Source organism: Loxodonta africana, chromosome 20 (assembly GCF_030014295.1).
Source record: "Loxodonta africana isolate mLoxAfr1 chromosome 20, mLoxAfr1.hap2, whole genome shotgun sequence".
Taxonomy (NCBI): domain Eukaryota; kingdom Metazoa; phylum Chordata; class Mammalia; order Proboscidea; family Elephantidae; genus Loxodonta; species Loxodonta africana.
Window position 1 is genome coordinate 34,988,110 of NC_087361.1, and position 12,842 is coordinate 35,000,951.

At 36.5% G+C, this 12,842-nt stretch overlaps 1 protein-coding gene across 4 annotated transcripts in view; it reads right to left on the reverse strand.

The window, feature by feature from the left end:
- The window catches only part of ROBO2 (roundabout guidance receptor 2), a 649,189-nt gene that overhangs the window by 158,103 nt on the left and 478,244 nt on the right, over positions 1-12,842 (reverse strand). The gene's annotated exons all lie outside the window — the stretch shown is intronic.

The following is a 12,842-nucleotide window of genomic DNA, read 5'->3' on the forward strand; positions in this document are numbered from 1 at the left end:
GAGCAATTCTCAGATTCGTCTTTTCCATGTAATCAGAGCTTCTCGACCTTAGAATTATTGTAATTTTGAGCCAGATTATTCTTTGCAATAGAGGTTGCTCTATGGATTGTCAGATGTAAAGCAGCATTCTTGGCCCCTACCCCCTAGAAGCCAGTACCAGTCTCTCCTATCTCGCCAATTGTGACAATCAAAAAATCCACATATTGGAAGGTGGTACAACATTACCCCTAGTTGAGGACCACTGTACTAAATATATATCTGGGAGGCACTTACCATGTGCCATACATAATGCCTGATATTTGGGACTGAAGATACATATGGCAAATGGAGTTGGGGAGATACAGAAATAAACAATTACAACAATGATAAGCTTAGCACTATTTTCTCTTTTAGAATGTGATATGGGAATATAAAAGAGTCAAAGTCTATTGAGCAAAACATGAAATGAAGGGGACTTCACGTCCAAAATGGGAAGGGAGCACAGGTTTTTAATATCTAAGAGACATGGTGTTTGAATCCAGCTTTCTCCCGTATGTGTCCTGTGACATTGAGCTTGTTACTCATGGTCCTAAAACTTCAGCTCTACCTCTATTAAAAGAAGAGATCCATACTTCAACACTGTTAGAAGGATTAATAATAAACCTAACACAAAACGAGAGGACTCTAAAAAAAAAAAAAAGAAAAACAGCAGTTTTATTATCTTTTAATATAATTACCTTAAAAAATTAATTGTTTTAGTGTAACAGTTAAGAGAGTGAGCTCTGGGATTCAACTCTCTCCAAAACTTAAATTTTCCCCTTATACTCTCCTTTTGTAAAACGTGGATAATAAGAGCATCTCTATCTTGAAGTAATTCTGAAGATGAAATGAGTTACTCATCTGTGAAGTATGTTCTTGGAACTGTGCACATAGTAAAAGTAACTAGTTATTCCCATATTTAATTGGTTTTAAGATGCACATTTTTTCAGATTTCATCATCTCGGAAACTAGAAATCATCTTACCATACATGGCAAGTCCTAGGTTACTGGGCAATGTTTTTTTTTTTTTTTCTCTTCAGCACATAGAATAAGTATGATTGAGTCACACAATCAATGTTATCTTGGATTCAGTGACAGAAAGTGTGATTATATGATTAAATATTATTAGACTAAAAAAAAAAAATTTTGAATTCTCTGTTTTAAACAAAACATCTTTCATCCAGGCACCCAAGTTTGAAACCTTGGTAGTACCTTTAATCCTTGCTTTCCCATGTGCCTAATTTCCTATCAATTTTCAATTAAAAAATTTTTTTTCTTTGCATTGTCACTTACGGTAATACCCATATTTATATATTCACAGGTAATAAATTCCCTAACAACCTTTTTCATTGTCTGTTAAACAACTTCTTACCAGGCATTCCTACCTCCAAGCTTTCTGTACTCCAAGTTACCCTATATGTAACTATTGTTGTTAGTTAACCTTGAGTTAATTCTGACTCACAGTGACCCCATGCATGCGGAGAAGAACTGCCCTATAGGGTTTTCAAGGGCCTGACTTTTCAGAAGCAGACCACCAGGACTGTTTTCTGAGGCACCTCAGGTGGGTTCAAACTGTCAACCTTTCTTTTGACTAGTAGTTGTGTGCTTAACCATTTGCACCACTTAAGTACTCCTACATATAAATATAGGAGTCGTTTTTTTCTAAATGCAGAATACACAAATATTTCCACTCAATGTTCTTCTATGAATCCTTCCATTTCAAGGTGTGTTCAGTATAAACACTTCACTTAGGATTCTCCCTGTCAGGTCCATGTCTAATGTCACATAGGAATAAAGTCTCTTTTATTTCCTGAAACCTTGGATAAAGAGTCTTGGATATCATAGCTTTTATATAGTTTGACTTATTTAATAGCATTACACATATCTTACACCTTCTACTAGAATCCTTGAGAACAGACTCGTCTTTTAATCTGTTGAAATACCAATGCATAGAAACTCTCAATGGATGTGTTTGATTATTTTTAAAATAATTGTTGAATACAATAGTTGCATACAATGGAATTTTTTTTACCATCCTTTTACAAGAATAAATTATGTTTGTAGAGAGGATAAAAATATTTTCTTCCTCTCTGTTTCTCTCTTGTCAAAATCTCTCAAATTAAGGTAAGATGCCTGATTGACTTTTTGCCTTTTACTTGTGGGGTAAATATTTTGACAAAACTGCTAAAAAATGTGGTATAATGGTTGGAATATTTATGGTTTTCACTGAACATATTTTTATAACATGTGCCAGTTGTATGAATTGCAATGGTACAGAATACTCAACAAGATATTCTTTATAAAGGCTTCAAATGCCTATCATTTGATGAAATGAGTTGAAAGGTATTAGAATAAATTTTGTGAAGATCTCTCTACTGAGATCTTGCCACAGAACTATCCCATAAATCTGTATGATGAATCACCTTCTCAGAAGAGACTTCTCTGGTACTTAATTACTTGTCAGGTTCAGCATGCCTACCACACCTCAAATATGACCTTTTAGAGTGAAGTTTCAGTGAGTTAATACTATATAAGAACTGAAACAGATTTCTTAAAAAATTGGCTCCACTGTAGTGGAGTAGAGAATACTCTTAAGAAGCTTTGTAAGGATTTATTCTCTTATCTCTTATCTTTGGCAATTGTATCTCCTTCACACATCACCAAAGATAGAGTCACCATTCCTTATGTTACTGTAAGACTGGATCTCAAGTTATGCTTTGTTTCCTTCCCTTCTGTTTCAATTCATACAATCCAGAAAAACTGGATAAAGGGGCAACTTCTCCAAAGGGAGCATAATAGAGAAAAAAAAAATTATATGGTTAGAAATATAATGTGGAATTTGATCCTGCCTGACAACTCTCAACTATCTATGAAATTGCTGATAATCAAACATTATCATAGGGTTGTCCTAAGGATCAATGAATCAATGTAAAATGTTTAGAGTTGGCCTGGTACAGAGTAAGCACTACATAAACCAAAAAACCAAACCACTGCTGTCAAGTCGATTCCGACTCATAGCAACCCTACAGGACAGAGCAGAACTGCCCCGTAGAGTTTCTAAGGAGCACCTGGCAGATTCAAACTGCTAACCTCTTGGTTAACAGCCGTAGCACTTAACCACTACGCCACCAGGGTTTCCAAGCACTACATAGCTATGATTTATTAACATTAAAATTATGAAAAATGAAAATGCCATAAAAATGCTTTTGAATCAGCAGTAGATTTTTGTTAAAAAACTTAGGTAAGCATTCAGGGTCAAGAACAATTTTTAATGAAAAAGTATGCCTATATATATACCTTTATATACACACACACACACGAACCTGGGAAAATAGGTGTAAATCATAAACAGTGGTTGTCATTGGATAATAGGTTTACTGATAATTTTAATTTTCTTCTTTAGGCTCATTCATTTTAATTTTCTTGATTTCGGTTCTTCTACAAAAAAACAAGTATTACCATACTTCTCGAATTGTTGCCATTTATCGAATCATACTGCTTCGGAGTTTAAGAGTACCACAGAAACCTTCTGGTCTACCTTACACATTTTGCAGATGTGAATACTGGGGCACAGAAATATTGCATAAACTGTTTTAAAACAGCATGATGAATTATAGCAGCACTAAAATAAGAACATTAAGCTCCTAAATTCTAGTCTATCATGTAGCCCCACATCACAATCAACTTATTAACCATAGCAACAACAATCGTTCAGAAATACATCTTAAGGAAAAAGCCCTTTGGTGACTAAAATCACTAAATGAATCTTTCCACAAATTTCGTTTATGAACACAAGAATTTGTGTTAATAGAGTTGTTATGGCTTGAATTGTACCGCCCCAAATACATGTTGAAGTCCTAACCCTTGTAGCTGTGAATGTGATCCATTTGGAAACAGGGTTTTGTTTGTTTGATATGGGTTGGTCTTGAACATAATCCCTTCTGAGTGGTATCTTATAAAGTGGAACACAGGGACAAAGACATACACACTGGGAGAAGACTCCATGTGAAGACAGAGGCAGATGAATCTACAAGCCCAACAACGCCAAGCACTGCAGGCAGCTACTAGAAGCTGAAAGAGACAAGGACTGACCCGCCCCTAGAGCTGACACACTTAATTCAAACTTTTGGCTCTAAAACTACGAGAAAATAAATTTCTGTTCTATAAAGCTATCCACTTGGTGGTATTTTTGTTATAGGAGCACTAGGTAACTAAGAGAAGAGTTCATTAAATTTTTCATTTTTACATTTAGCTCACAGTCAAGGTAAGGGTTAGGCCCTTGACAGAGTGTTTTTAATTTGAAATATCCAGTATATCCACCTGTGTGATATGGTAACTATCTCCTGGTAAGCCTTCGGTTTGTCCTACAGTTTGAGTTCAGGCACAATGCTGCCCTTGACTTTTATGTCAGCCTAGTGGAATGCTTCTAACATGCTGTATATGTATATTTTTGAGCCTACCAGGGCCCCTGTGTTGGATATATCCGCATGCCAAGGACAGGTGGCACTCAGGAAGATCCTTTCACTCTGCAGACTGGCACCTGGTCACACGCAGCATAATAGCTTCCAGTTAATGGACAACAGAGCATCCCTGACTTCAATGCATTTCAAATTCCAAGTATGTCCTCGCTTTTTAGGTGACCACTGGCCAGAGCCCAAATTGGATGCCAGTTCTAGCATTGTTTCTGAGCTGAGACTCTCAGCAGATGGGCCAATATGGTCACAAGACAACCTGCACTCCGCATGCTAGGTGGCAATTAGTTTTGTGTTAATAGCAAGTATTAACACCTATTTGATGAAAATACAGAAAATGAACCATTCTGGCATCCCTCTGAAAGTTGGTCAATTAATCCTGTTTGTAAATAAAATCTTTACCTTCAGCTTCCAAAAAGGCAACCTTGACCTTTCCAAGTTTAAATTTTGAAAATACCAAGACATTTTATGTGTGGCTTCTGAGACTGGTCTAAAAATTACCTTCAACAGTAATGCTGTATACCATTTCTCTGCAGTTATTCATGATACAGTATTTTAAATCAATTATCTAAAATTTTATGTAAAAAAATTAGTAAGTGGATAGAGTCCCTAAATAATTAACAATCACATAATTACAATCCTGACTTAATTTCACCTCATTGTTGGTTCATATCTTGAGGATGTAAAATGCACAGTTTAAACAGATTCTTTGGGATCACACTCCTAGTTAGTAGTAAGAGAAATCTGTCTAGCATCACTTCCAGATGGTGGGGATATGACTGAACAGATAAATGGTCAAACAGTGGCAGAACAAAGCCTAAAGTCCAGTATTCCTGGCAATGGTTTAACTACTCTCTACATCATTATCAGCTGTATTAAAAGATGACACAATACTTGCGTAAGCAGTTTCTAATTTTTCAGGCAGAAATGGCTAAAATATCTGTATAGCATACACACGCATACACACACAACACAGAATTTTCATTTATAGTTTTCTTTATATTTCTGAATCTTAAGGACCAGCCCAATTTTCAGAAGTCACTTATACTGTTTTACATAGATGGCATTTCTCCTGTTCTTAGTTTTGTTTTGCTTTCTCTTTTTTTTTAAAACCATTTCAATTGCCCAGGCTTTACCAGACGACCTAATCAGTGTGGTTATTTATCAGAAGCCCAAATTACCACATGTCCTTGAAAGCACACACTTTCTGTGAAGAAGGCCGATCTCCTCAGCAGGAAAGCTGAGCACCTGTTCAGCATCTCTGCATCCCAGAAGCATATGATCTAAACAATGGAGCTACCAAACAATTAATACATTTTCCAGGGCAAAGTAGAAAAGCCACTTTGTGTAAAAATGCTGCAAAAAGGAATTATAAGTGGTCTATTCGGTTCCTTTTCTCACAGAATCAGGTATTTACTGTGAAGCCCACCTTTTCTGGAACTAAGAACTCTAAAAAGTCTCCTGAAGATAGACTTCCACTTGAGAAAAAGGAATTTGTCACTGGGTTCAGGAAAACTGATAGCATTTTGGACTATATATCTTGAAACACTTATTCTCTAGTTCCTTTTCTATTTTATGAAATATTCATGAGTTGTGTGCACTAGGCACAAGCCATCAACAGCATTCAGAATTTGCCGGAATACATAAGAATGTAAATGGTATATTATATTTTTTTTTCCTGACAAGCTACCATGAACATCCCTCTCTCTACACTAGATTCTTTTTGAGAAAGTTAGTGTCACTTTAAAATTAGTTTAGAAAATCAGCAACAACAAAAAAATGCAATAGAAAATGACCATAGAACTAACCAATGGTGGTATCTTGAAAGCTAAATGATTAATGAAGGATGTTAAATCTACTTACAGTCCTTCAGATATTGCTAATAATTAACTAAATACAAATTGTGCTGACATGCCCAGATAAGAAATCACAATTAGATTTAGCACTCTACATCTGGTTTAACTCTGAGAAGGGATATTTGTTTTATCTTCACTATTATTAAGGAGCCCTGGTGGCACAGTGATTAAAGCACTCAGCTGCTAACCAAAAGGTTGGTGGTTTCAAACCAGCTGCTTTGAGGGAGAAAGATGTGGCAATTTGCTTTCATAAAGATTACAGCCTTGGAAACCCTATGGAATGACCGGATGGCAGTGGATTTGGTTTGGGTTTTGGCTTTGACAAATATTACCTTGAACAGAAGGTTGTAGTGTTGGTATATTTAAATTCTACTTTTATGTCTTTGGTTGTAAAGTTATCATATTCTCTTTCTTTTACATTAAACCCATTGCTGTGGAGTCGATTCCGATTCATAGTGACCCTAGAGGACAGAGTAGAACTGCCCCATAGGGTTTCCGAGGAGCAGCAGCAGATGGATTTGAGCTGCCAACGTTTTGGTTAGCAGCAGAACTCTTGATGATTATTTACATAGAGCTTCAGCATATATACATTTGCTATGACTTGAGAGTAAAAAAACTTTATGCTTTGATAGCATATGACTTAATATGGGAGATCCCCCCATTTATTACAAATAGGGGCAACTTCTATCATGTGAAGCACTTCATGAAAAGATGTGTTGGAGGCACTTGTTCATCAAAAGGATACTAATTAGCAAAAGTTCCAGGTTTGCCTGAGAAAGAAAGATGTAATATCCAAGAAGAAATTAGAGCAAGTTTAATTTTTCTTCCCCTTTTTATTCAGTAGGAAGAGACTTTCTTATAGTGTCCAATTTGGCTTACATAAAATAAAAAAATAGAATTAAAAATGTGCTTTTAAAAACAAATCAAGATGCACTATAAAATGTCTTTCCCCTTTTACCTCATCCTCCTCCCCTTACTCACTTTTTTCATATTGGCGTGTAAAATGTCTTGCCTCTAATAGATGAATCAATGTTGTTGGTATATTTGAATGCATATATATTGAGACACTTGGAAAAAAGATATTGATGCTTGGCATAATCACACACACACACATACACAAAGTGACTAATGTTTGGTTTGGTTTTACCTTCCTGAAATTTTCACTTAGGAAACTGTAATATCTTCAGAAGTCTCTGCAATCAATTAGCATTCTGACAACGCTATGTATAAGATAAAAGAGTCCTTATTCTGTCCCTGCATCATATGGAAAATGTCCAAATAAACACTATACCCTGGTTGGGTAGAGAGATTGTTATTAGAATTGGGCAATACTACTTTTCCTGCCTCACTGTAACATTCAGACAGAAAATGTCTTTAATTCAACACACTAAAGGTATTTTGTAATTTCATTAGAGACAGTTAACTGAGAAGATCAGGTGTGTAAGGCTAAATAAAAGGAAGAAGCATATGGGTACTAATTAGAAAACATTTCCACAGCAAGTGAAAAAGATACTCCCTGATTCATCTCTGGTTACTGAAAGGTTGGCACAGATATCGTCTTCTGTGTTGAAGGTTTAATAGCTATCACAGCATTTCATAAATTTAAACTTGAATTGAAAAGCTTTTCTTGTCTCCAAAAGAAAAATAGTCACATATTACTTACGCAGTAATTACAGGCTATGCTGCCGCCCTAAAAAGCCTTACTATAAATGTGTTAAGCATGAACCACTACACAAACCTTATTCAGATTTCATTAAATGTTAAGCCAAAGAAATGTCATTCTCCACACCACTTCACACAATTGCTTGCCCAAGAACAATGGCCATCTCCCTAGTCTGAGACCTAAACAATGTAATGGAATCAATGTTGTTGATTTAGGCTATGGTTGGTTAAAAGTCATTACTGTTATCCCTCACCAAGTAAAGAGGTCTCTTTCTCCCTCATTATGCATAAGTGAAGTTTATGCTAATGCATACAGATCTAAGAATGAATAAGCTTCTTTGAAATACCATTTAACTATTGGGAATTCAGGGGAAAGTACACGGCTTCTGTTATGATCAAAAGACTGACCTCAATTTCTATATTGCACTGATCCATGCTTTAAGCCTTTCTAACACACAATTTAAAGCTTACACAGCACTTCCATTTGCCTAGTACTTTAAAAATATTTAGCCGGTTACAAAAGCAGTACAGTGATATATCATACCAATAACAGAAGAATAAAGAGACCAAAATTAGGGGAATGTTTTAAAGGTAGAGGTAAGATTTCCCAAAATTTCAGCCTTGTTTTTAAAGCCCTTAATATCACATATTCTAAAAGAAAAGAAAAAGAAAAAAGAAGTAGTTTTAATGCATTTTGTTGAATCCTTATCTGCTACTTAGACTTGGAAGCAATTGAATTGGAAGATATTTGGAAAAGCCCTGGTGGGGCAGTGGTTAAGAGCTTGGCTACTACACACAAAAAAAACAAACAGAAAAAGGCTGGCAGTTTGAATCCACCAGCCGCTCCTTGGAAACCCTGTGGGGCAGTTCTACTCTGTCCTAGAGGTTTGCTATGAGTCGGAATCGACTTGACGGCAACGGGTTTTGGTTTTAGTACAGCAGTTAAAGTTGTCAGGCTTGTGACCTAACATCTACACCAAATGGAAAGCTACGACTAGGTTTGTTCGTGTTTTATTTTACCTTATTTCAAAAATTATACATCCATTAAAATGCAATACACTCTGACAACTTTCTATTTTTGAATCTCCTTTCAGTTTGATCTTGTTTAATGATTATTAGTGGACAGGGCCATCTCTGATGTCACGTGAAGATTGTATGCCCCCTTATTATGATGTGACAAGATGGGCACTTCACCTCTGGAGCAGTCTTTCTAAAAACACATGATCTCAGTATCGTCATGACAAAGCCAAATTTAGTGGACATTCTATATGGTATCTGGCCAATATTCTTCCTCAAAACGTTCAATGTCATGAAAATCAAGGAACGACTGAGAAACTATCACAGACCAGAAAAGACTGGGGAAAACTGACAACTAGATGCATTACTCTGCAACAACTAAATAAATAAAAAAACAAACATACAAACAAACAAAACTTGAATTGCATTCTAGAACAGAAAGAAAACATTAATGGAAAAACTGGTGACATCCAAATAAAGTATAGGCTTTACTGAATTATTATGAATCAACATTTGTTCATTAGGTGACAAACGTACCCTAGTAATGTAAGACATTAACAATAGAGTAGGAACGGTGTGTAGTATACAAGAACCTCAGTATTATTTTGCAACTTCCCTGTAAATTCAAAATGAAAAATGATAAGGTAATACACTCCAATAAATTGAAAATTAGCCTTTGTCTACATTAGGCTTAATTTTACTATATAATTAATCCCTTAATCTAATATCAACATTTTATATTATCCATTATGTGCTCTAAAATTTGAGAACTACTAACTATACATAGAGAATGGACACCAACAATCCAGTTCTGTAAATTCTCCAATTTTTTAAAATTATGATAAAATTTATGTATATAACAAAACAAACAAAATTTTCTACTTCACCCTCTTTTATAAGTGTAATTTAGAGATATTATATATACAACTTAGGAATATTATATTTACAATTTAGGGGTATTAATTACTTTCGTCATGTTTCATCACTATTTATTTCCAAATTTTCGCATCACCCTTAACAGAAACTCAGTATCCCTTAAGCAATGACTCCCTCTTCCCCCTTCCCTGCTGCCCTTGGTAACAACTCATAAACTTCGGTCCCTATACCTCTGTCTGTACTAGATATTTGTCATAAGTGAGAGCACACATTATTTGTCCTTTTGTGACTGATTTATTTTATTTAGCATAAGGTTTTCAAAACTCATCCATATCGTAGCATGTATCAGGTCTGTTTTCTCTTTATCACTGAGTAATATTCCATTGCACTTATATACCATGTTTTGTTTATCCGTTCATCTGATGATGGATATCTGGGTTGTTTCCACCTTTTGGCTATTGCGAATAGTGCTGCAAGGAACATTGGTTCTCCTTGCTTTTTAACTGCCATTTCTTCTCCACTGGAGAAGGCAGAAGGAGTCTCACATTGATGAATTTCTCCTGATAACGACCAACCTTTAAAGCTAGGTGTCTGGCAGCAAAATAAGCATGAAACACAGAGGCAATTTTTGCTACTACCATATTTGTATGCAAATAACATGTGCCTTCTACATTTGTTAGCCAACTCCTCCTTCCCCCACTACCCGAGGGATTTTTATAAGCGCCACTATGCCAATTTTTTTTCATGTTGCTGTAAAAAACAATTATCATAGCACACTTACAAAAATTTCTCCCTGGGGAGGGAGTGGTTAGTAAACAAGTGTAGAAAGGGTGTTATTTGTGTAAATATACCCTATTTAGGCTGAAAAACTGACTGAATTAATTTTTTTACTACTGATTTGCAAACAACCTCTCACTGACTGTTTGGTTCAATTGAAGGCAGTGCTGTTGACACTATAACTTCGGGAAGTATATAGCATAACAGACCGAACCCAAACAAACAAAAAAACACACCCATTGCTATCAGTCCTTTCTGACTCATAACAATCCTACAGGACAGGGTAGAACTGCGCCAGAGGGTTTCTAAGGCTGTAATCTTCATGCAAGCAGACTGTCACCTCTTTCTCGCTGGAGTGGCTGTTGGGTTCAAACCACAGACCTTTTGGTTAGCAGTCACGTGCTGAACCACTGCACCACAAGGCTCCTTATAACAGGCCTAAACCCCTTGCTGTCGAGTTGATTCTAACTCATAGCAACCCCATCGGACAGAGTAGAACTGCCCCATAGGGTTTCCAAGAAGCATCTGGTGAATTCGAACTGCCAACTTCTTGATTAGCTCTTAATCACTATGTCACCAGGGTTTCCATAATAGACCTAGAGATACGAAAAACTGATATTTTTAAAATGAATGTTTAAGTTCAGGGGAATATCAACAGTGGTGCCAGTGAAAGTATATAAAATGTACCATGCTTCTGTCAAAGCATGACAGTTGAATAAAACAAAAAAAAAATTTTTTTTTTAAGGGAAAAGGTTAGAAAAAAAAAGCAGGATGTGACATTTCATATAGACTATGATGTGACATTTTATATAGACTATGATGTGACATTTTATATAGACTATGATGTGACATTTTATATAGACTATGGCTGCTAACCAAATGGTCGGCAGTTCAAGTCTGCCAGGCGCTCCTAGGAAACCCTACGGGGCGTCGCATAGGGTCGTTATGAGTCGGAAACGACTCGATAGCACTACTTTTTTTTTTTTTATGATTTTATTAGGAATACCTGGGGGTGCAAAGGGTTAATGTACTCAGCTGCTAACCAAAAGGTTGGAGGTTTCATGTCCATCTAGAGGTGCCTCACAAGAAAGCCCTGATGATCTACTTCCAAAAAAATCTGCCATGGAAAACCTCAGGGAGTACAGCTCTACTCTGACACACATGGGTTGCCAAGAGTTGAAATCAACTCAACGACAACGAGTTTACTGGCAGTAGGTAAGAGCAGAAGGAAGGCCAAACAAATCTTAAGGATAGAAATGCTCATTTGTATAGAAAACAAACAAACAAACACTTGAATAATTTATTTGGTCATAAAGGATAAGGCCTTAAAAACCCAAACCAAACCCACTGCTGTCGAGTCGATTCCGACACATAGTGACCCTACAGGACAGAGTAGAACTGCCCCATAGAGTTTCCAATGAGCACCTGGCGGATTAGAACTGCCGACCTCTTGGTTAATAGCCATAGCACTTCACCACTACGCCACCAGGGTTTCCGATAAGGCCTCACTTAGATGAAAAACACAAAATAGGTAAATTTAATTTTCTGAGAAGTGACCAGGGTTTTTGGACTTTCCCTGAAGAGTGGAGAGATTGGGTTTTGAGGTTTGTCAAAGGGAAGAACAGGAGAGAGATAGAGAAAAAAGGTCTTTGTGATAATAAGTGAGAAGGTGACTGGAAGTCCCTGAGTGAGAAATCCCCTATGTGGATAGTGATATTGACTACTCGTTACCCTTTCAGTGCTCTGCTAAATCTCTCTCTTTTGCCTGAGACCATAAAGACTGCTGCTATACTCAGCAGTCTTCTGTTAGTGATGCTTTGGGCATTAAAGGAAGGCAGGCAGTCTCCAGTGTGGAGTCTGAAGCACCAAGGAAACAGGGTAGTAGGTGAAGGAGGCCAGTGGAATGGGTGGTCCATAATCCAGCAGGAACAAAACATCAGATCTAGAAGGGGCCATGAGAAAGAAACCAACTCAGGAATCCTTGGTATTTGGGGATAAAAGATACAATGGAGAATCCAGCATGTAAGTGGATATTTAAAGAAAGAGTGACATCAAAAGCCTAGAGGACTTTAGTACATACAAACAGCATGTGGCTTGCATATGTAAATATTACGTGTAAAAATAATACACAAAGATACAGGAGTGTTTGAAGATAGAAATGTGG